General features: G+C 36.6%; 1 pseudogene; it reads left to right on the top strand.

Annotated features, from left to right (window-relative positions):
* Positions 1-2,110: 2,110 nt before the first annotated feature.
* The window catches only part of LOC109071929, a 29,232-nt pseudogene continuing 6,914 nt past the window's right edge, over positions 2,111-24,428 (top strand).

Here is a 24,428-nt window from a genome sequence, read left to right on the forward strand (position 1 = left end):
TTTAAATGATTTTTTTATTTATCACACAATTCAGTTTGAAACTATATAGCAGCATGGCCCGAACACAGTTTTGTCCCTATCGAAGTGCCTCTGAACGCATTAATCAGTGCCCGCTTGAAACGCAGCCCTTCATTTCGTTTTGCGCGCAATAAAGGTGAGTTTTTGTCAAATTAGTAGTTTTTAAAACCTACCTAAACGCTTATTTCTCATATAATAGTATTGATACACAGTATGTTAAAAATTTTCACTTATATTAAATGTTTAAAACGTCAAATCACACGTATGTAAATGAATGTACCCAATAAAGTACAAAAATGTACCTATAAATAAGTGAGTGATTTTGTTGTTTTTTACAGAATTGGATTATAGAATATCTCTACAATGAGGTGTGTGTGTGTGTATATATAGATATATATATATACACACACACACACATACCTCATTGTACATACACACACACACAACCACAGTATATACCACTGTTTGCAAAGTATTTTTTATTTTTGTGCATTTAAGTCTGCGGGGCGGGCGCAGGGGGCATATTGGCAAAAAAACAAAAATATTTAACAGATGTTTTAACAAATGGTTTTAAGCTGCAATGGTGGCTGGAGGCTGACACAGGGTGTCAGGAGGTATGGGTGAAGAAAGATATCCAGCTGTCTCCCAACAGCCACCAAGCCATGCACCCTCTTCAGCCACCCTGGCAATTGCAGAGAAGTGGAGTCAAGAGTCCTTCAAGCCATTTTGCTACCATGTCCATTGAAAACATCCCCTTGTGATCACACACTATTTTGAACATTAATTTGATATCCCTACCTGTAAATGTACAAGGGCTTATTTAATTTGGTGTGCCATCAGTGATGCCAATCAAATCTGGAGATGTTGTCAATACTTGATTGATTGGCCAGCCTGGTTTCCTTCAGGAGTTTGGGGGGAAATCAGGATGTTCTTCATAAAACTGTAACAGCAAAAGGTGTTACTGCTGTCACAGTTTTGCTGACTGAAGATTTGCTGAGCCCCAGGCCATCACCCACCACCGTCCCTAAAACTTCCAACAGCATAATAATGCAAGTTGTAGCTAACAACTCTGGAACTTAAGGCATTGTTTGTCTTCTTATTGCCCTTCTGAGATGTGAAGCCTGATGTTAGAGGCCCAGGCAGGAGGGGGCCTGATGTTGAAGGGCCAGACCTGGAGAGGGCCTGATGTTAGATGCCCAGGGTGGAAAGGGCCTGATGTTGGAGGCCTGCTGAACTTTGAAGGACAAGGCCTGGTTGATGCACATGTATTAAACCTCAAAGGGATCCTTCCAATGCAACAGGCCCACAGATGGACCAAAAGCTTTCTCTTCCTCTGTAGGGAGAGGAGGAACTGAATTGATACTCCATCAGTCTTGTTGACTTGTTCCTCTTACTTGCCGCAGCCCTCTGTTTGGTCATCCTTGCGAAGTCCCTCCATTATTCCTGACTTTCTTTTGGGCTTTGTTCGTATCCTAGCCAGTATAATTTATTTTTTGAGTGATTTCCTGCCCAGATTTTATTTTTGTCAGTATTTTGTAAGGCAATATTTTTTCAAGCTTTGAAATAGCTGGACTTTATTATTTTCCACCGCCTCCAAAAGAACTGCAATTTCCTGCTTTGAAAATTGGGGTTTTTCTTCGTTGTCATTTTCATTAATAGCATGGCTAAATGGCAAGGAGACTTTAATAGGAAAATTGAGCAAAATAAGAAACAAAAAGTGTCCACAACACTACATCACAGTTTTTTACAAAAAAAACACATATTTTTTTTCAACTTGCTTATGTAGGCCTATCAATATGAAATAAATGGTATTTATATTAAATTGTGAATTATAGACATTGGGATCAGAACAAGAGCACATTTTTGGTTAACTCTGTGTGTGGTATATGTATTTAATGTATGTGCAGAACAAATGATGTGATTCGTAATTACTCGACTCCTACGTAACTCCATTTCAAAAGCGTAATTCAAGTCGAAGAAAAGAGAAAATAAAACCAAATTACTGTATGGTGGCAGTAGGTGCTCATGGCTCCAGTCACCATTAGATTCGAAGAAGAAGAAGAGCGACCACTCAACCAACGTAGTTGGAACGATGGATCTGCGACACAGGTACCATGGGTTTCGGGAAACATCGTTGAATAGCTAGTTCGTATCCATAACGATGCATCGTACTATGGTGGTTAACTCTGCGAGTTATTATGTAGTTGTACGGGAAACGCACCCCATCAGAGTCCCATCTGCCATCAGTGGTCAACCGTAAATTATGAAGCACGAGAAATACTTTTTTGTAAGCAAAGAAAACAAAAATAACGACTTTATTTCAATAATTCCTCAACGGTCTCCTCTGTGTCCTCTCCAAGATCACCGTAGATGCTGTTGTATGCTCTTCTGTAATCATCCGTACCACAAGGATGCGCTGTTTTAACGTGGATTTAGCTTTGATTTGAAAGGAAAAACGGACATCCTTGTGGCGCTCCCAAATATATTAAAATTGTTCTGAAGACGAACAAAGCTTTTACGGGTTTGGAAGGAGATGGGGGTAAGTGATTGATGGGACAAAATTTTCATTTTGGGGTGGTTAGAGTAAAATCCCCTTTAACTCCTCAAAATAAAGGTGGTCGCTGCTTGGCCTTTTTTTTGAGGGCACCAAGGATTATAGTTTTCAGCTAAATATTTTATTTATTTTATTTTACAGTTCTACTGAAGGAAAAAAGTGACCTACATCCTCGAGTAATTTAACAGCAACTTTTCACTTTTGGGGGAACTGCCTCTTTAAGGACTGGTTGCCAGTATATTCTAAAGTAAAAACAGTTTGTTAGTAGTTTTTGTATATTAAAATGAGTTTCTGTTAACGTTCGTTTTTTTTTTTTTTTTTTTTTACTGAATATTTTGTACTGGAAATTTAAATTCAATGAGTACAATTTTAAACAATGTTACTACTGTACAGTAAAGTCCTGGAAATTACAGCTGCTGTTTTTTCCCTGTACATTTCACTACTGAATGATAGACTGGAGTCACGAACACAGACAGGAGACTGAATGAGAGGGGGGTAACAGGAGGGGCGCTAGAGCAGGCAGCCCTGAGCTCATTAGAGATGGAGTGAACCTGTGATCACTCTGTAATTCTCTTTGAGGGCTTAGACTTGCTCTGCAGGGCGGTGGCAGACACGCTCCCTCGCCAAAGCTGCTGCAGTACAAGTATGGGGGTTGCACTTAAACCCCCACCCTGGCCGGAGCTCTCTGATTGGTGTGATGAAAGGCATGATGGAATATGGATCTGGCTTTGTTGTGGGCTTGTTAAGTATTTGTCAGAATAGAGAGGAGGTACTGAGGGTGTATGCACACGCTGATCGTCTCGATACCTCGAGCGATGGAGAGCCTACTGATTGACTGGGATGGTGGTGTACAAGGACCTTAGTTAACCCCCAATTCCAGATTTCAGAACTTTTTTTAGTCTTCCAGGTCACTTGTCAACTTCATAATGCTATTCCACATGAAAGCCGCAACCCATAAAAGCCGCCCTAGGGTTGTTATGAAATATACCGTAGCAGAGCAGAAGCATTGATTTTTTTCACGCTGTGTAGCGTGGGTATTCTGTTATTCTTGGACTGAGTGTCTCTGCCAGGTGGAGGGTTCCTCACACCCTCTTCCTCTCTCCCTTTTTTAAGCGCGCAGTCTTCCAGACAGAGAGGCCTATTTTGTTAAAGTCCTCGCTCGTCACGAGAGTTGACGTGATACAGGGCCCACTAGTTAGAGGGCTGTAATAACAGAGAGCCAGAGCCGGCTGTGATATAGGGTTTTGTCTCATTTTACACTGACCTTCTCTGTTAATGTCAGCAAAGCTTATTCTCCATGGTGTGTGTGATTTTTAAGAGGAGTAGAACTTGGAAAAAAACAACTTCACTTTCCTCTGAAATGCCATGTTTGTTTTCTGAGCCCTTCTTAACAGACCTGAAGTTATAAAATATCAAATGCACAAGAAGGTTTTTTTGGTTGTTTCCTTCAGTTTCTGATGAATCTTTTAACATTTTCACAGTAGGTTATTTATATTCAAAAAGTCAGCTGTGATTTCAGTTTAAATGCTTCTTTAAAACTAACTTAATAAATATAGAATTATACTTTCACATTTAACCCCAAACTCAAAAAAAGTAATTATATAATAATGTATATAATAATATAATAATACATAATCCTAATATAGTATATTAAATATTAGGAAATTATAATTTGCGTAAAAGGTTTGGGGTGCAATTTGTTTTTTATTGCAGTTTTTTTAATGTTTAAGAAGTGTCTTATGGGTCACCAAGATTCTGGTTTATTAGATTAAACATACAATTAAAAACAATATTATTGTAAATATTATTACAACTTAAAAACTGTATTTTTAACTATTATAAGTATAATATATAATTTATGTCTGGATGGGCAAGCTGATTATCAGCAGCCATAATTCCATCTTTCAGTGTAATACTGATCCTTTAGAAATGATGTTTTGCTAAAGAATATGTATATTATCTATATATATAATATATATATAGCTATATATATATATATATATATATTATCAAGGTTGAAAAAATTTGTGCTACTTAATATTTTTTGTAGAAATATAATACATTTTTCAGGCTTCTTTGATGCATACAACATTTTACTGTCGATTTGGTTAATGTAATGCTAAGAACTACAATTATTTATATTTGTATTTGCAGTATTCAGAAAATGTGTGATATTCTTCATTATTGGAAAATAAGTGTGAAAATTACTTAATGGACGTACAAATATTTAATTTTTCTTTTAGCACCTTAGCATTGTCACACCTCTAGACTGCTGTTAGTGTGTTTTTCTTCCCATGTTCTCCCGTGAACCCAGTTTCTCCCGTGTTTGATTGCTCATTTGGTTCCAGGTGGTGTCATGTTAATTGGCCTCATTTCCCAATGTATTTAAAGCCCTAGTCTGTGCAGTCTGTGTTTTGTCCAGATTTAAAACGTCTTGATGTATTAGTGCTACATGTGTCTCCAGCCTGCCCTGTGTTTCCCTTCGTTTTGATTTATTACAAGACTGTTTATGATTATCCCTCCATCTCCTTGCTCCTCTCTGTAGCCATTCGTGACAAGGCATTGTGTTGGAGAGGGGTTTTATGTTGTTAAGAATCATCACATTTTCTTTCAGAAAATATCAAAATAGTGTCGTTGCACTACATTGCTTTTGAGAACGAAGAAACCTCGAGTCTAAATTGCTCATAGTGCTCCCTGTTGTGGGGACAGAAAAAAAAGTGGAAAATGATTTTAACATGGAATTCTCACTTGTGGTTCTACCCCATTGGGTTGTGCAAATAGCTTCACCCTCATCAGGGCTTGTAATAGAGCAGTTTTTATTTAATGTGCCTGGAGGGTTTATTCCTGATTGGCCTCCTTTTGTTAATGTTAATCATGAGCTATGATTGGAGCTGCTTGGATCAGAATGTGATCAGCCCATAACGGCCCCGAGCGTCATCCCAGTATTCTGACATTGTACTGAAGTAATAGCAATGTAGAGATGTTAAGATCCAAGTAAACTGGATTTTATTGTGCAGCAAACATTTTGCAGTGTAGTTTCTTGGCTTGAATGCCTTATGATTTCCACTGAAAAAAATGTATATCGCCATAAATCTATGTCTTGCTGGACCGTCAGTGGAGAGAGAATATTGGATTCAGCAGCATCTTTACAGTGTGTTGTCTGTAACATAAACCTTAATTTAGCTCTTGAAGGTGGCTCCCGCTTGCATACGGGCTGCTAAAATATTCATGAGGAGGCATGCTGCACCAGTGGACTAATAATTCACTTTTTTAAAAAATCGCACTCTCAGCAATATTTTGTGCAAAACTTGTCATAACAAACGCAAATATTAGCGAGTGCCTTAAGTCTTGCTTGTATTCACGGGAGTTCAAATTGTTATCATGGTAATGAGACACAACCTGCCCTGTTGCTAGCAGAAGTATACTGTAAATGTTGCTACGATAGATCTTAGTATTTATAGAAGGCATAGTTCACCCAAACATAAAATTCTGTGATCATGTTACAGTACTCCATTTTGAGAAGTATCTCAGGCTGTTTTTTTTTTTTTTTTTTTTGTCAGATACAATGGGTCACTGGTCACATTTTAAAAAAAAAAGACCAGCTTTAAAAAAGTGTTTGTGTGACTGTGCACATTTCAAATCCTTTGATTATTTCTTGTGCACGTAAATATATGTGAGCTGTGATGCACTGTTCAGCAGGTTTAGAGGATCTGATCTGATGACGGGCACGCTCAGACGGATTTGTGTGTTTGACCGAGGATGGAGGTGGCAGACACGGAATGCGGGTCTCACTCAGGAATCTCCATCGTGAAGGATTTTGGTGCCCGTTCTTGCTGCGTCACAAAGACAGAGCAGATCTGGAGACCACACAGCCTTCAATATGTGCATACGTGCCTGCAATGTGTGTTCCTTAAGTTTCCTTAGTGTGTTTGTGGAGATTGTGTTTGTGTGTGTGTAAAGGAACTTTGGATCATCATGACCAAAAACTTGGGAAGCATAAGATGGAAAACTAAGACAACGTCCAAGTCCAGTGTTTGATGTAGCATCCTGGGCTTGTAATATGCCTTGGGTGATTTTTGTAACCTTTCCTGCCTATGATATCCCACAGTCCAGTGCATATAGTTTTTTGGATACTTTACTTCTGGAAAGAAGTACATTATATTAAATGTAGAGTTTTTCTTTATTTTTTTTATGTTGTAATTGTAATTCTACTGAAAAATAAACAATCCTTTAAGTAGGGTACACTGATATAATATTCTCACTGATACTGGATACAGTTGGTTTTTAAAACAGATAAATGGCTAATATAAAATTAACATTATTTTGTCTGATATGAATTAAAAATAAACATTAAATCAATATTTTTACAAGTAAATTTAGGCGTCAAAACAGTATAGTAAACACTATGAAAAATGTTTATTTTTTGCTTGAAGATTACACAACTAGTTGTTTAAAATCATTAGTTAAATTGTTTTTTTTTAATTGAAAGTAATGTGTTTAAACTTTAAAATAGTCTATTAATAAATATCCATCGTCTTTGCCTTCATAAAGGCTCTTTGTGGAACTATTGATGCCAACAAAGAACCTTTATTTTTAGAGTTACCCTAATGAGTGACCTGCAGGTATAGATAGGTGCATAGGAAAGAAGACAACCAAAAAAAGTCCTTTTGTTTCTTAATCTTTAAAATAGAAATTCTGTCATCATTTATTTACCCGTATGTCGTTCCAAACCTGAATGACTTCTATGGAAAACAAATGAAATTTGGACCCTATTAACTTTAACTAACCCAATTAACTAACACAATTTTGTGTTCCATTAAAAGTCATACAGGCTAATTTTTGGGTGAACTATCCACAGTAAGGCCAGTAAGGTAGCAACGCAGCCATTGTGTGTGACCTCTTTGATCCCAGGTGCGTGTGGGATGTGACTGGTGATTCCCTCCCTGTCACAGAGCAGGTCACGCTTGCCTTTCTCCAGTACTCTTCACCTTTCTCTCACAAGGCTTACGGATTCTCAACTCAACAAACTTTAAAGAGACCAGTTGAAAGAGCCTTGATTTAGATATGTCTGAAGCTATAGATTAGCAAACTTTACCGTCGGATTTCAAGATCAAACAGCAGCTATTGACACTGAGATAGTTCAAGATTAGTGAATCCTTCACATAGGCAGGTTATCTTTGAGAAAAACAGATCGAACACACAGAGGTTCATTTGGGTGCCCAGTCATACTAATGTGATCTGTATGGGAGTGCTTTTTGCGACACATTAGTGCCAGAGGGGCAGGTGGGCATCATGTTGAAAACAGCCTGTTCTCAGTCAGCATGAAGCAAACAGAACACAACCCAGAGATGGAGTTGAAGGGATAATTCAGTCCAAAAAATTAAAATCAACCCTCATGTCATTCCAGACCTGTGAGTTTAGCTGCTCTTTTTACGTACAGTGAAAATGGATGGTGATTCATAGTAAAAAGTGCTCCATATGACCCTCTGAGATCTATAATCCAGGTCTTCTAAAGGAATTGTTGTTGAAGCCAGACGGGTGGTCTGAGTATTTCAAAAACTGCTTGATCTACTGGGTTTTCACGCACACCATCTCTAGGGTTTACAGAGAATGGTCTGAAAAAGAGAAAATATCCAGTGAGCGGCAGTTGTGGTGGATGAACAAATGCCTTTTTGATGTCAGAGGTCAGAGGAGAATGGCCAGACAGGTTAGAGAGATGAATAGAAAGGCAACAGTAACTCAAATAAACCCACTCGTTACAACCAAGGTATGCAGAATACCATCTCTTGAACACACAGGGACACATCGAACCCTGAAGCAGATGGGCTACAGCAGCAGAAAGACCACACCTGGTGCCGCTCCTCCTTCAACTAAGAACAGGAAATGGAGGCTACAATTCACACAGGCTCACCAAAATTGGACAATAAAGATTGAACAAAACGTTGCCTGGTCTGATGAGTCTCGATTTCTGCTGCCAACATTCAGATGGTAGGGTCAGAATTTGGCCTAAAGAATATGAAAGCATGGATCCATCCTGCCTTGTCTCAACAGTTCAGGCTGGTGGTGGTGATGTAATGGTGTGGGGGATATTTTCTTGGCACACTTTGGGCCCCTTAGTTCCAATTGAGCATCGTTTAAATGCCACAGCATACCTGAGTATTGTTGCTGACCATGTCCATCTCTTTATGACTACAGTTGTACCCATCTTCTGATGGCTACTTCCCAACAGGATCATGCACCATGTCACAAAGCTTAAATCATCTCAGACTGGTGTCCTTGAACATGACACATGAGTACTCACTTTACCTTAAATGGCCTCCACAGTCACCAGATCTCAATCCAATAGAGCAGCTTTTTAGATGTGGTGGAAAGGAGATTTGCATCAAGAATGTGCAAGCCGAACAAATCTGCAGCAACTGCGTGATGCTATCATGTCATATGGACCAAAATCTCTGAGGAATGTTTCCAACACCTTGTTAAATATATGCCATGAAGAATTAGTGCAGTTTCTGAAGTCAAAAGGGGGTCCAACGCGGTACTAGCAAGGTGTACCTACTATAACACCACACACAACAAAATAAAATATTATTTTGAAATAAGACTTGAACATTATCTCTTATGTATAGTTCTCTAATTACATAATAATAGCCTGAATTATTTCATTTTGTGTTGTTGAAAACACAGAAATGTGCAGCTGGTATGTATGTAGGGCTGCTCGATTAAATAAAAATAATTGAATAATTATAAAACAATAATAATTGTACTTTTACAGTGGTACTGTGAAATACAATTATTATTATTATTATTATTATTATTATTATTATTATTATTATTATTATTTCTATTATTATTATATATTTTCCTTAAATACATTGAAATATTCCATACAAAAATATATCTTTATAATAATAATAATTATAATTATTATTATTATTATTATACGCCAACCCTACAGCTTTTTTATATATATAAATGCATTTTTAAATCACTCATGTTTTTTTTTTTTTTTTTTTTTATCAGAATCAACTGCCCCCCCAAAAAACCATGCAGACCTTTATGTACAGTTAGGTAAATGATGACAGATCTTTCATCTTGGGGTCAAATACTGATTTAACAATAGTTTTTGTTTTGTTTATCATATGGGCAACACAGAGCCTTTTCTATTCAAAAAGACAGAGAAGGCCTGAAGACTGACTGTTTTCAGACTCAAGTCTCCTCGGAGGTCAGTGAGAGGGAGGGAGTTTGTGTTTGCTTGCTGGGCTTTGCATTTGTCTTTAAGTTTAGGGAGTCACACTGCAGTAATAAAAAACCAGCCAGAGATGTAACTCATCTCAGCTGGGGCTGAAACAGAAGCTGATCTTCTTTGTTGCTGAGCAGGACAGACTGATGCTTCCTACATTTGTGTGGATAACAGGGACACAGTGTATATGTGCAGTATAATTGTGGTAGTGTAATCCCATTGTGTAGGGATAATATCTTGGTTTTTTTTAGAGGAACTCTCTTTTCAGCTTGTGGCCCCCAATTTCTCCGCCCCTGCGTTCTGATACACACACACACACACACACATAGCTGGTCATCATCCTGCAAAAACAATGTGGTTTCAGCCATCCTTACTCTTGTTATTTGAAACTCTGTCAGCACTTCCAAATATTCAGCGGTGGTTTCCAGACGTGGGTTTGCAGGGTAAGCAGGGCAAACTGCCCCGAATGTTAATAACACAGAGCAGCGGTTTGACATACATGGGCCTTAGGTATCTGTCTCTCCTCTGTCTCAGTGTTTCATTTGGTGAGTGACATGACACACACATGTTTGGTCTGGATATGCAGATTTATTCAAAAATACATTCAGAATTCCTACATACATAAATCTGAACAATGAATTAATTTAAAAAAAACTTTTAGGAGACATAAAGATCAGTAACAAATTCCCTCAATTAACTCCTAATTACTGCTTATTGATAGTAAGTAAGGTAGTTGTTGTCGTAGTAAAGTTAAGGAATGGGGTAGGATTAAGGAATCTAGAATATGGCCAATCAGAATAAAACATTAATATGTGCTTTAAAAGTACTAATAAACAGCTAATATGCTATAATATGCATGCTAATAAGCAAATAGTTTATAATGAATAGTGTTCCCTAATCTAATGTGTTATCAAAAAAAAATTAATATATGAAATTCTTAGTAATTTGTAAAAGGAGCCCCAAAAAAGTAGTGCAGGATGTTATTATTATTTCTTTAGAATCTCTTTTTAGCAAAACTGCTTATTGATATATGAAGAACAATTCTTTGACTAATCAAGGATCATTTCAGGAGCAACTAACAGGTGGAACCATGCAGACAGAAAAACATACAAGAGGAAATTACTTCATAGATAGGACCGCAGCAGGCCCTCATGATGTGTGTCAAAGGTAAATAGACCTAAGACTCCTAAAATATCAGATAATTTAATACTCTTCAAATCAATTTTGGCTCATTAACCCCTGTCCCACCCAGACAGACATTTTTGCTACCACATCACCATATGGAAAATATGTGCACAGAATTTTGTTTATGCACATGTAATTTTGTTGATCTATCTTTGTAAATTTTAGTAGGCCTACTGTACTTTCATGTCCTTAACTGTTTACTTATGTTTATTATTACTTAGAAGTATTGGTTTCATCTTATCTCCCTTTTGTATGCTTTTTGAAGTTGTTTTGTTTTGGTTTGGTTTGATTAGTTTTGCTTCGCTTTGTTTCATTGTATTTGTTTTCCCACCTTTTTTGTATTAATAAAAATGTATAACAAGGCAAGGTTAGTTTCAGATAGTAGTGTACAATTTAATTATTTATTTATTTATTTTTAATATGAAAGGTGTTAAACATTTCTTGAAAAACTGTTATAAAGAAAAAAAAAATGAAACAAAAACAAACGAAACCAAACATGAATACAAAGTATCGTTCCTAAAAATTGGCAGATGTTTTTTTAGACTGGAATTTTAAAAAAAGCTCTTACTGTGAACGACTGACTGACCCTCTTCTTTCTCTCGCTCAGATAAGAAAACACACTTGCCTCCAGATCTCCTTTGACAAGATATTCTGCACCTTTGCTAATCTGATTATCCGGCCATGTTGTAAGGAAAAATCATTGTTACTTTTGTTTGTTCCAGGCTATTTCAGAAATGTTTGCCGGAGAAGATAAGAAAAACACCACTTAAGGCAAACAATGACTTCTGTTCACCTTTTCTGTTTACCTGAAGACTTAAATAGGGACATATAACGTGAGAAACTTCAGGGTGTTTTAAGCTTAGATAAGGCTTGGAGGCAGTCGGGGAGAAGGAGATTTGCTCCCCAGGTGTGGGAACAATGGCTTGTATCTGAAGGCCATGGGTGGATGGACACAGTCGGGGGCCTCAGTGAAGCTGTGCTAAAGGACAGAGAGGTCTGAAGCAAATAAAGGCCAGCGTTCTTAGTCACAATGAGTGAGGCGGCTGCTCTCGCCTGTGTGGGGTGGGAGAGGGAGGGGGTGAGGAGAAAGGCAGCAGCCCTGAAAATGGGGTGTGCATGCAGAATAGGACCAGCGGGATGAGGTACTGGTGAGTTTAATAAGGCTTTTGTGTGTGTGTGTGTGGGGGGGGGGGGTATGGTTCAAATAGCTAATACTTTAGGGACCAAAATTGTGTACTCAGTAAACCTGAGCAAATCTCCACTGGGGAAATCCTCAAAGGTTAAAATGGTTTATTAATAAAGTAATTTTTTTAAATTCTAAATATAATAAAAATGTTTGTTTTTTGTCGAGCAGTAAGTAATGTGGGTTTAGAAACTGGGTTAGTCTGAAGGTAATTATGATCCGCTTTATATAGGCTAAAAACTGTGGTTCGCCTTGGGTATGTCCCACATTTAGATAGCTAAAACATGTGTGTAGGTCTTCAGAGTTTTACTAGAAATATCCACATGTGAACTGAGAATTTCTGTTTTTTTCATAGTTCTGATATGTCATTTAAGTGACATTTTTGGCTATAGTCCGCCATCTAGGTGTGAAAAGCTCTATTTATAGTGTAAATATATGAGTATATGAGTACTGTTGTCTTGTTTAGAATAAAATAAAAAATATAATAAAAAAATTAAAATATCTAAACACTATTTAAAACTAAACAAATTTACTCAATAATCAAACTACATTTAAAAACAATCATGTTTAAAATGTATTTGTTTTGACATTGTTTGAGTATAATTTTAATATGGCAGAAAAATGTTATTACCCCTCTGAGGTCTAAGGGGGTTTTGGGGGCCTGGAGAGGGAAGTTTTGACATGCCCTGCTTTTGTGTTTTTTTTTCAGTTGCTTATAAAACATATACCATGGCTAAAGTCTGGAAAACACTGTATTCCAGTACGAACTGGGCTACGAATAATATGTAACTAGCATGTAGGTACATGATTGTGTTTTGTGAGAAAAACAAAGTTTATGCGTGGTTAGTGAAAAACTAAAATTGTGAAGTCACTGAAATAAGGTCATAAAACAAATACACAACATTTGTTCACAAGACTGTCAAACATGGACCTTGTAGCCTAGAATTTTTGCTTCAAAATAATGTGAGAATCATCTTGTTTACTCACTCACAGAAAACAATAGATTGATTTAAATTTTCTAAGACATTTTTTGTTTCAAAAGGGCATAGTGAATAGGCGTCAACTATCATGAATATTTTGTGTAAATGACACCTGAGAAGACAACGCCCGCATAACGAGCGTTCATAATGAGCCTTTCAGCCAGGGACACCAGTTGACTGGGAGGGAAAACGAGTTACAAGAAACTGAATGTGAGGGACAAAATAAATGTATATATTTTTTATGTTTGTAGTTTATTTTAGAATATATTTAATTATCCCACAAAATAATTTGAAATTCATTCGCAGTGCAGTTTAAACAGTTTATTAGGAACAATCAAAGCTGACTTTCAAAGCTTGATTGTTAGCATCATTACTCCAGTCACACGTTCCTTCAGAAATCCTTCTAATATTCGGATTTTTTCTACTCAAAAAAAAAAAAAAAAAAAACACTTTATTGTTGTTCATTATTATTATTAATTATTACTATGATTGATGTTGAAAAGAGCTGAGAATATTTATTTTTTCAATTTTTTTTTGATAAATTGAAAGAACAGCATTGTTTGTAACATTTATGCGTATTAATTGTTTTTATTTTACATCACGTGTGCTAAATAAAAGTTTTAATTTCTATATATCGGACTGATCCCAACTTTTGAATTGGTAATATAGGTATATTGTTCCCACTTGGAGTAAGAGACTGAGTAATAATGCTGAAAATTTAGCTTTGATCACAGGAATAAAGTAAAATTTTTAAAATATATTATATAGAAAGCAGTTAGTTATTTTAAATTAAAAATATTTCACAATATTACTGCTTGGCAAACTGGTATTGACTGGTATTGTGTAAAACTATATAAATGAACATCACATAACTAGCATTTCCAAAGTGTATATTGTTTATGTGCTCTCAAATAAAAACTAAATGATAAACTACATTATTAACATTATGTGTGATGGTCACTGATACTAGTAGTACCGTAGTAGAACATTTAGATGATGTATAATGAAACTTCATAATGTTTCACTTGATTATACATTTAGTCAGGAATTATAGTTGTTGGAAAAACAAGTCTAGCTAGATAAAAATGTTGTACACGTTATGTGAAAACTAATAATATATATATAGTATATATATATATATATATATTCAAGATTACTCATGTTTATGATCTCTGCTGGATAAAGTGCTTCATTCTTTTTCTGAGGAAATCCGAAACTCAAATCCTGAGGTATCCTCAGCACATCTTCTTTGGGGTGAATTATGTCTTATTACTCTCAGCGCAAAGCAAACAGTAAATAAAAAACAAAAAAAACACTTGAAGAACAGTCTCGCTGCCTTTGTTTTCTGTGGTATGGTGTTGTTAACACACCGCGAGCTTCACGTGCGAACACTATAATGTCAATAGTGTCTGTTCAGCGCCTGGGCGTGGGTCACATGATATAATTGAAGGGAGACGTGAAAAGACGGACATCACGTTTGTTTTCATATGGCTGACTTTATCACATGAATATTTAGTTTTTGTTAGCACTTAGTTAAAAAAAAGTAGACTGTCAAGTTAAGTTCTTTTCGGGGTTATCAGGCGAGAAAATGCCTCAACACGCGTTTACAAAGTGAATCGACTCCAGAGGGTTTTAATGCCACATAAAAATGTTATTTTGGTCTAGTAGTAATTTTTTCACATTTTGAAAATGCAAGTTTTATCATACACAAAAAAAAGTATTGTTGCATTCTCAGAAATGCCAGAAGGGGAGTTTATAGTAGCATTAGCAGTAAGTTGTCTTATTCTATGGTCGGTTTTCATTTTTTGGTCAATTCATGGGTTGAGGGTTTTGTGCTGAGTTAGCATGGACTGTTAGCTCCTGCTGGAAGATGTTGAATAGCTGCAGCATCTGGGTCCAGCAATTTTCCGTACTGCGCCTCGCACTGATATGAAAGGGGGAAAAATATTGTGAAAAGACCCATGAAATAAACACGGCCCTGATTAATTAAAAACAATGGAATGAAATCCACTATTAATGTCAGATTATTACATATTACGTAGTAGTAATTCACATTAACACAGTAATGTAATTGACAACACTTTGTACTCCCAATATATATGCGATTCATTCAGTCAGCAGATTTCTCCACAGTGTACTCATTACAAATGCTGCTGTAATGATCATGTCATCTGAGGATAATAACTTAACTAGTTTTTGCTTTATTTATTTGATGTTTGAATTCATTAAGGGTTTGATTCAGTGCATTAAGTATACTTTTTGTCTGAGTGTTCATTTTACTTTTTCGCTTCGAACAGCTTGTACTGTTTTAATTCACCTTGTTAGCTGTGTTGTCTTGGTTTCAGGGCTTATAGCACCTTTAACAAAGACTTTTTAACTCATTAAATTATTAATGCATCTTGTTTTAAGCACTGTTTAGTGTTATTTATTGAACAAAGATAGTGATTAAGGATAAGATCAGTACGGTTTTGAGGTGAAATTCAGAAAACCATGTCTCATTGATCACTCAATCACAAACACACTGTGAGCTCCGAGGCCAACCCATCTCGGGTGTTGTTGACACAGCCAGACCCCCTCCTTCCAGCAGTAGCTGTGCCACTGACCTCATACCGCTGAGGGGAGGGAGACAAGTGATGAGGTGTGGTGTGTAGCCGCTTCACCCCTGAACCCTGCCAACGTCCCTCTCTCCTCCACCAGTCACTCGCGATCGCAAGGACGTGGAAATCCCATAATAACCCGTCTCCACGGCACCCCACCAGCCCAGCTCCCTACTTCCCAGATGTTTCCAATTAAAAAGGAGGCCTTTCAGTCCGAGCCTATTTTCTGCATGCTGAGAGAAAAGAGCGAGAGAGAGACAGAGAGCAGGTTTTAGAGAGATAGAAAGGCTGAAGGGAGGAAAAAAGCAAAAAAAATGACTTTCTTTTAATACAAAAAGACGTTGAAGGGCAGAGAGTGACATTTAAAAAGTCACAGTGGCCCGGACGCTTTTTTTGATCGCAGATTTCTGAGGAACGGAAGATGAGAAGATGAATGGTAATCACTCATGTCTGACGTCAGACAAAGATTTTCAGATTAAAATCATGCCTGTGGTCACAAAAATCTGGGTCTCATTTTTAAAAATGCTGTTCATTCTCTGCTTCATTGGAGGTGTGCTGCCAAATATAATCATGAAACACAAAAGACACATGGTCCTGTATTTTTTTCAGTTGGTGTGGGTGGCAGCTGCCAACTGGTCTGTGTGTTGCCACTCAAAACCTCAATGTTGCCACAAAAGAGACGGCCAGAAAGTAAAGGTGAGGAGGATTTTTAAATGAATAGTTCACCCAAAAATGAAAATTATGCCTTCATTTACTCAGCCTCACACACAAGTGTTCCACACACAAAGCAATTGTCTGGATTCAGAAGACTTGGAATATACAGTAGTACAAAAGCCATACCTTTTGATATTATATCAGATATTTCTATTGATATGGAAAAGGGCAGCTTGGGCATTTTGCCGCTGAATATCGTATTGTGTGTTACATTCAAAATGAATAATTGATGAATGAATGAAGGTACACTAATATTCAAAAATTTGGGGTTGTAAGACATTTAAAATAAAAAAAAAGATTGCATTAGTTTGATTAAAAATACAGTAAAAACAAGCAATATTGTGAAATATTATTACAATTTAAAAAAATAAATTATTTTCTAAATGCCATAAAATGCCATGGTGAATGATTTATTACTTATTTTAAAGATTTATAATGTTACTTTATTTTACTTTAGATCAGGATGTTATGTTACTTGCTGACCAAAGTTAAATAAACACATTAAATAATAAAAAAAGAATCTTACGTCCCCAAACTTTTGCATGATGGTTTTGTACATTAATAATTCATAATTTTGGGGGGTAAACTATGCATTTAACCACAAAACCATTCAATAACTTTTGTTATTGTTAACTTATTTGTCAGCAAAGTCTCAGAAAAAAACTAAGCTTAACTGTTTTTAATGTCACAATGCAAAAAATAAATAAATAAATAAAAAAAAAATCCTACCCTAGCTTCATCCTGAGTTATGCTATTATTTATTTCTAAAATTGACTTTTTTTTTGGTTGTTGTGAGATTCAGCTTAGTTTAAATGCATATTAATAGTTTTTTCATATTCTTGACAAAGACATCCACTTTATGCATTATGAAGTAAGTTACCAGACCAGGTTTTATCCTTTTGCTTTCCATGAAAATGTATTTGAGAGCCATAACATGTAATAATTTGTATGGAGAATAGCTTGTATGGAGTTTTTGATTTTGCCTATTTCCTATGATTCGGGTCAGTGCTGATGTGTTATGGTAGCCTAGAGCATTTCTTCAAAGTATATCTTGCCAGCCATGTGAAGCTGTGCCACGTGTGGTTCCAGCTTTCACACTTCGGCGAGATCAATGCACTACAAAATGTGGGTCAAAAGCAAGGCTGCAGAGCATCTGCCTGCAGGATTTACAATTCCTCAGCCAATTTATGCACCTCTTACACCCCTTGTGTATGTGTTTACTAAATATATTGTCTGTATATATATTTGATTATGCTTTTTTCTATCAATACATCTGATGGATGTGCATTGGAATTACATTGATTTTCCCCAATAAACAGAGCCGGAAAATTGAAAAGAGCTGCATAGATACCATGTGAAGCTGTCCATGATAACAATCAACAACAAGATAACAGTGATAAGTTTTACTGTCTGATGTTCTCAGTTTTGGCCCGCATGTAATATACAGTCACAGAATTCAAAAGCTTGTCACCAGCAATACCGATAACTCTCGTCAGTCATGCACCATGCCTTCCATGTTTTGTCTTTTCTTTCTTTGCTACGGCTTATTATAATTTAATTTTCAGTTTCCCTCAGAATTCCCTCTTTTACCACACTAAATCAATCCTAAACGAATTTGTTACCCCTCAATCAGTGCAGACACATGCAAAAACCAGTCCACAGTTCCGGCAAGTACCTTCAAAATTGACCCTGCACCTATTTAACAAAGAGAGTTTTTTACTGCTGCTGACTCTACCCAGTATCATTATAGGAGTGTAACTGATTTTCTTTAAGGCTGTGCTTAAACATTAGTACACAATCTAAAATACATTTAAAGCTTGGTAATGTACTGTGTTATTTTTTTTCACGTGTTGATAAAGCAGCCTTTGTTCTCAAATTGGCCTCAAGCTCACAATCTCAGTGTGTTTCTTTGGCAGGCTTGGGCGCTAGTGGATCTGAGAGGATGGAGGACACTTGTAGAGGTGCTACATGGATGAGTCTGCAGAAATCCCCTGCCTGTAATTCCTTCACCGAGCAGCCCGAGTGATGGGGCATGGTTCCAGTGGTTTGTGGTGAGTCCTGAATGACATCTCTCAAGCTCCTTCATACTTTTTGCTTTAAAAGGGACAGTTCATTAAGTTCACAATTGTGACCCTGGACCACACAAAACCAATCTTAAGTCGCTGGGGTTATATTTGTAGCATATCGCCAAAAATAAATTGTATGGGTAAAATGATTGATTTGTTCTTTTATGCCAAAAATCATTAGGATATTATGTAAAGATTCATGTTCCATGAAGGGTATTTTAGTAAATTTCCTAACTGTAAAATAGATTAAAACTTAATTTTTGATACGTAATGTGCTTTGCTGAGGACTTCATTTGGACAACTTTACAGGTGATTTTCTCAATAGTTAATTGGTTTTTTGCACTCTCAGATTCCCAGATTTGTCAAATAGTTGTATCTCGGCCAAATCTTTTTTATCCGAACCAAACCCATACATCACTGGAAAGCTTATTTTATTCAGCTTTTCAGATGATATATTAAATCCCCAATTTCGGAAAATTTGACTGTTTTACCTAGCAATTTCTCAGGATTGTGATTTTCATATCTCAACATTTCTGACTTTATACCACCTTTGCAAATTGTGAGATATAAACTCACAATTGTAAGGAAAATAGTCAGTCTTTTTCCCCCTCAGAATTAGGACTTTATAACATGCAATTTGCAAATTCTATAATATCTTACAATTTCTGAAAAATGAAGTAAAAAAGACAGAATTGCGAGACGGTAAACCCACTTGCTGAGAAAAAAAGTCAAAATTCAAGATTCATAAACTTGCAAATGCGAACGAAAGAAGTCAGAATTGCGAGTTTGTCTCCCACTCTGACTTTATTTTCTTCACCAACTGCATCATTTACGAGGAGGAATAAAATGATGACAGAATTTCCATTTTTGGGTCAACTAAGACTAATGTTTTCTGGTATGTAGATATGTTGGATATGTGTGCTCTGGCTTACACACTGGCTGATGTTAAAATGATTCAATGTCCCTTGGACTTACATTTGAAGTGAGGGACTCGAGTCATTATCCTACAGACCATTTAGCACCAAGTTTTACTTCCCATCATCCCACAGCAGTAACGTGAAGGGTCATCGGGTCCGGGAATTTTTCTCATTCAGCGGATCCTGACCATTGCAGGAAGGTGGATGAAGAACACGAGCTACAGCGATCGTATCAGTGTGCAATCAAACAGTGATGGAGAAACTCTGACCATTCAGGATGTTAAGCTGTCCCTGATGAAAGAGAGTTTTGTCTGTCAGGTCAGTGGATAATATTCACAGGCAGTGAAGAGGGCAAGACTCTTCTGAACACGTTTTTGGTAAGTCTCTTCTGTCAGTGAAAGAACTTCTAGCAACTGGCTTAATATTGTGGCTTCATTCCTACTTTATGTCGAGGTGAACTTGTTTCAGAACCCCCAGCGGCCCCAGTCATTGAAGGTTGCCTTCTGGAGTTCTGTTCTGAGGTGAATCCCAAGATAAGGCCATCACGCTCTCAGATTTCTCTCTGTGTCATATATAATGTTTTGAGTATTTATGGTGGGTTTTAAGCTGGCACTTTTTTATTGGTTCGATTGCATTGTGAGGACCAGAGAAGGCTTTCCCAAGTCCGAAAATCATGTAAAGTGATCACATTTCCCCCATCCACCCCTAGGGGCTGTGAGTAAAAAAATGACAGATTTAGGTATTTTTGTCTATTATGTATTATCATTCATTTATATTTTAATTCAGATAATATAATTTTTCTTATTGTAAGTTCGTTTATGTAAAAAAATATTAATAATTTTATTTTATATTGATTAATTTGTATTACACAACGCCTTAAAGTTTGGGTTCAGCAGTTTTAGTCTTATATTTTGAGGAGGTGTTGGTAATGCTAACAAAGACTTTTTTGATTTATTTAATCAAAAAGAATAGGAGAGAACTCTAATATTGCAAAATATTGTTACAATTGAATACTCCAGTCTTCAGATGTCACATGATTCTTAGAAAATTATTCTAATAGATGCTGAGTTACTTCTAAAGGAAACATTTCTTCTTACTAAAAATGCTGTTGAAACAGTTATATATATATATATATATATATACAAACATTTCGGAAACTACTATATATATATATATATATATATATATATATATATATATATATCTATATATCATATATATATATATATATCAAGAGAGCTCCAATTTAGTTTAAATATAAATGTTGTGGAAACAGGTGTAAAAGTCTTTGTGTCACTTGGTCAGTTTAAAACTCATTCATCAGTTTCTGACCCCAGTATGTAAGTTATAACAGTATGTAAGTATATAAACATCCATTACCCCTGCTGGAAAAATCTAGAAAAACCAAACCTAAAAATAAAACATCACAACTCAAAATTGACCTTATTTATTTTCTTACCAAATTCCTTGTCATATTGTGCATGACTCATCAGTGCAGATTATACAAAGAAAATGGATTTATGTGTGTAATTTTACATTTGTGCACAATAACTTGCTTCATATCTGAGATTGACATCACTAACTTGACTATCTTTCAACATTTTTTAAATTTATTTAAATGTAGCTAAAATAAATTGTTTGCAACCACTTACCTTAAAAAAGTATCTTTTTTTCAGTGTACATGTAAAATATAGTAAATGAGCATGCACAGTTAATTATCTAATATCTTAATAGCTTATGTTGATTCATTAGAAAATCTTTATTATTCACAATCCACTAATGGCCAATTAAGAAAATCCTGTTCTAAGTTGCAGACATTAAGTTTGATGTGGACTTGAGAGCAGTAGCTGGTTATTGTGATTCATTGCAGGAATCTGTACAAAGCCCCTGGTAGATCATCATCTTGGTCAAGCTGTTTTGGAGCTGGTAGGCCACACTAGACAAAGCAACAAGAGTTCCAAAAACCAGCTAGACTCCTTACCGCTTGTGTATGACCTGTTTTTTTTCCAGCAGGGTTTATATGAAGAATTAAGCTTCTGTTTCCTCACATGAAGGTTGGCACTAATGTGAATGTACTGTATGTCTGGTTGTGTGTGCGGTGTTTCATGTCAGTGGTTTTAACATGGTAACTCTACTGACTGAGGGAATCCACTTATGGTCTATATACAGTGCAGAGTGAGTTGCATTATAAGGTGATTCAAGGAAGACAAAGACAGGCCACTTCTTCCTGGGTGAAGTTAGCTATTTTGGCCACATCCCAGGAGCTGTCAGGACATCCGAGTCCAAAGGCATCAATATTACAGTTCACTGTAGGGTCCATTTATGAATGAGAGTTTCTGATGAAGTGGAATGTGATATATTCAAACTCTTGCAGCTGCGACTAACTCTTATTTGGTCATACTGGCTATGATTCTTATTCTTTCAAATAGTATTTTTTCTACTTTTAATTGTGGAAAAAAAACCTAAATTATTTGAAGCTGACCTTAACACTCTTTGTGAATATAAGGTTAAAAGAGCACATTAGGATCTGACTGTGGTTTTACAAGAAAAAAAACTTTATATTTCAGATAGCTTTAGAATATCAGACAGTGCTGCGTGAGATTATTTACAAATTGTAGCCTCCCTTACTGATCACAAGGGATTACATGATAAAAAGTGATACTAGTAAACGCTTGTTATCATGATAGATTACACATTTTAAGATGCTACACATTTTGACTGTTTTACTTTTTGACTCAAGTCACATTGAGTTCAAATAGGATTATCTATATAAATAAAAAATAGAACCGTAACTTACACACCTACAAGAGTACTTTAGCTTTGTCAGCACTCGACTAAATAACTGAATATGAGAATAATATGCTACCTTAGCATATAAGATACATTTTGAATGAAATAAGATTTCCATGGCACTTGCTCTTTGTGTATGCATTTTTTTGTATGCTTATAGACCCACGACCAAGCGTGGAATGGCAGGCACCGAGAGGCTTGAGGTAGAGAGGGGAGGCCTGAGTGGGCACCGGTGGCCAGAAGCGGTAGGAACCCCAGCACCCATCCATTTTCAGCCGAGGCAAGTGAGGAATAGCCTCTTTTTCTCTTTGGCTGGACCGTTTTTTCTAGTGGGCTGTGGCCGGTAGGTAGAGCTGACATAGTAGACGTCTGGCCCAGACAATGTGCTTGATATGCTCCAGGTGAACATTACCATTACTGATTTGCAGCTTTAGCATTTGCTTTAATGACAGTATGACAAAATGACAACAGTGGTTCTCAAATGTTTCAGATGGCAGAATTAAAGCCAAAAATAAAAGAAGTACCAATGATATCTAAACAACTACCTGCAGTTTTAAATGGCTCCCCCAAAAAATTTAGTCTATTCCAATCTATCCCAAAATTAAGGCCAGTCTGTGCCAAATAACTTTTTTCTTATTTTACTGAAATAACTAACTAATTAGCTAATGAAAAGTAATGTTTTCCTAGCTAAAATATTAGACTAAACCCCCATACTATTATTCCACTACTGAAAGTGAGAGCAAAGTTACACTCTTAGTCCATAAATAATGTGACAATATCATAGAGTTAAATCTTTGCTTACATTAGTATCCACAAAGAACCCAACGATTGGTGCTTTATATATATATATTAGTGGTGGGCCGTTATCCGCGTTAACGTGCTGCGTTAACGTGCTGCGTTAACGTGAGACTCTTATCGGGCGATAAAAAGAATATCGCCGTTAATCTATTCTCAAAGTTGGGTTGGGGAGCTGGGTCTATACTACGCGAAAGCTATGATGACTTTTCACCATGATAGTTTAAATAAGGATGCATGCCTCGACGAATTGCACTGCAGGGGGCGAGAACGCAGTCTTCTCAGACCTGTGTGTATGCCTTCTGTGCCAGTACCAAAAGCACCACAAAAAAAAACCGCCAACAAGACTCACGCCGGTTTCCGCATACTCACCGTATGTGGTGCAGAAGCAGCACGGACTCATTGTGCCGTATGTGGTGCAGAAGCAGCACGGACTCATTGTGCTTTCACACACTGATCTGCGGCTGTTTAGTCCACAAACCTGACATTTATTCATCATTCTATATTTCAAACCATGTTTGAAAAAAAAAAGTGTGCCTCTTTTTCTGGAACAGTAATAATCTTTCATAATCATAGACGATAGTTTAAACTTAATATATAAACAACATATTATGCATTTGACTTCTAGGTTTGTATAATAAGCTGCTCAAGCAAGCGGCAAAACATTTAAACACAACAATTAGCCTACTTTTAATGAACTTTGTTTTTCTGATTCCATAAAAGTGTATAGGCCTATATCATGTTGCCTCGTTTATCTAAAGGTGCTCTTTTTCTTGTTTTAAACCTAGCCAAAAACCTATGTGTTGCGTGTATAACACAGAAGCCTTTAGTATTCATTTATTGTGAAATTACTGCATTTCGGTGTCAATCCATGTTAATTTTTACAGCGAACAATGGCTGTCATTTAATTCAGCGCATGCAGCACAACAAAAATAGACTCGGTACGTAAACGATTGCTGCATTGCTGCAGACGCACTACTCCTGGAACGCACTGACGGACCACAACCGCGTGAAGACTGGAATCCGTTAACATGGGTGCGTAAAAAAAATAAAAAAAATGCAACGCATACGCACTGCAGACGGAGTATGTGTGAAACAGGCGTAAGGTTATTTGCACCTTGTGCAATGCGGAATTAGTTTCCTGTAGGAGTTCTTCCAGTCTCAAGTACCACCTAAACGCAAAGCATACCTTCGCTAATGTGGAAGATGCCAGGCCAAGCAATGTAGCGCAGGGGAAGAGTCGTCGTCAAACTACTATGTTTGAGTGCAGCACAGCTCTATCAGTACTAACAAGTAGATCTTATTGAACATAATTTGAATGCCTTTGGCAGAATTCAAATGAGCCATTTTAATCTAGAGTAATTCCAAGATTACAGTGAGATTAATCTA

Source organism: Cyprinus carpio, chromosome B5 (genome assembly GCF_018340385.1).
Source record: "Cyprinus carpio isolate SPL01 chromosome B5, ASM1834038v1, whole genome shotgun sequence".
NCBI lineage: Eukaryota > Metazoa > Chordata > Actinopteri > Cypriniformes > Cyprinidae > Cyprinus > Cyprinus carpio.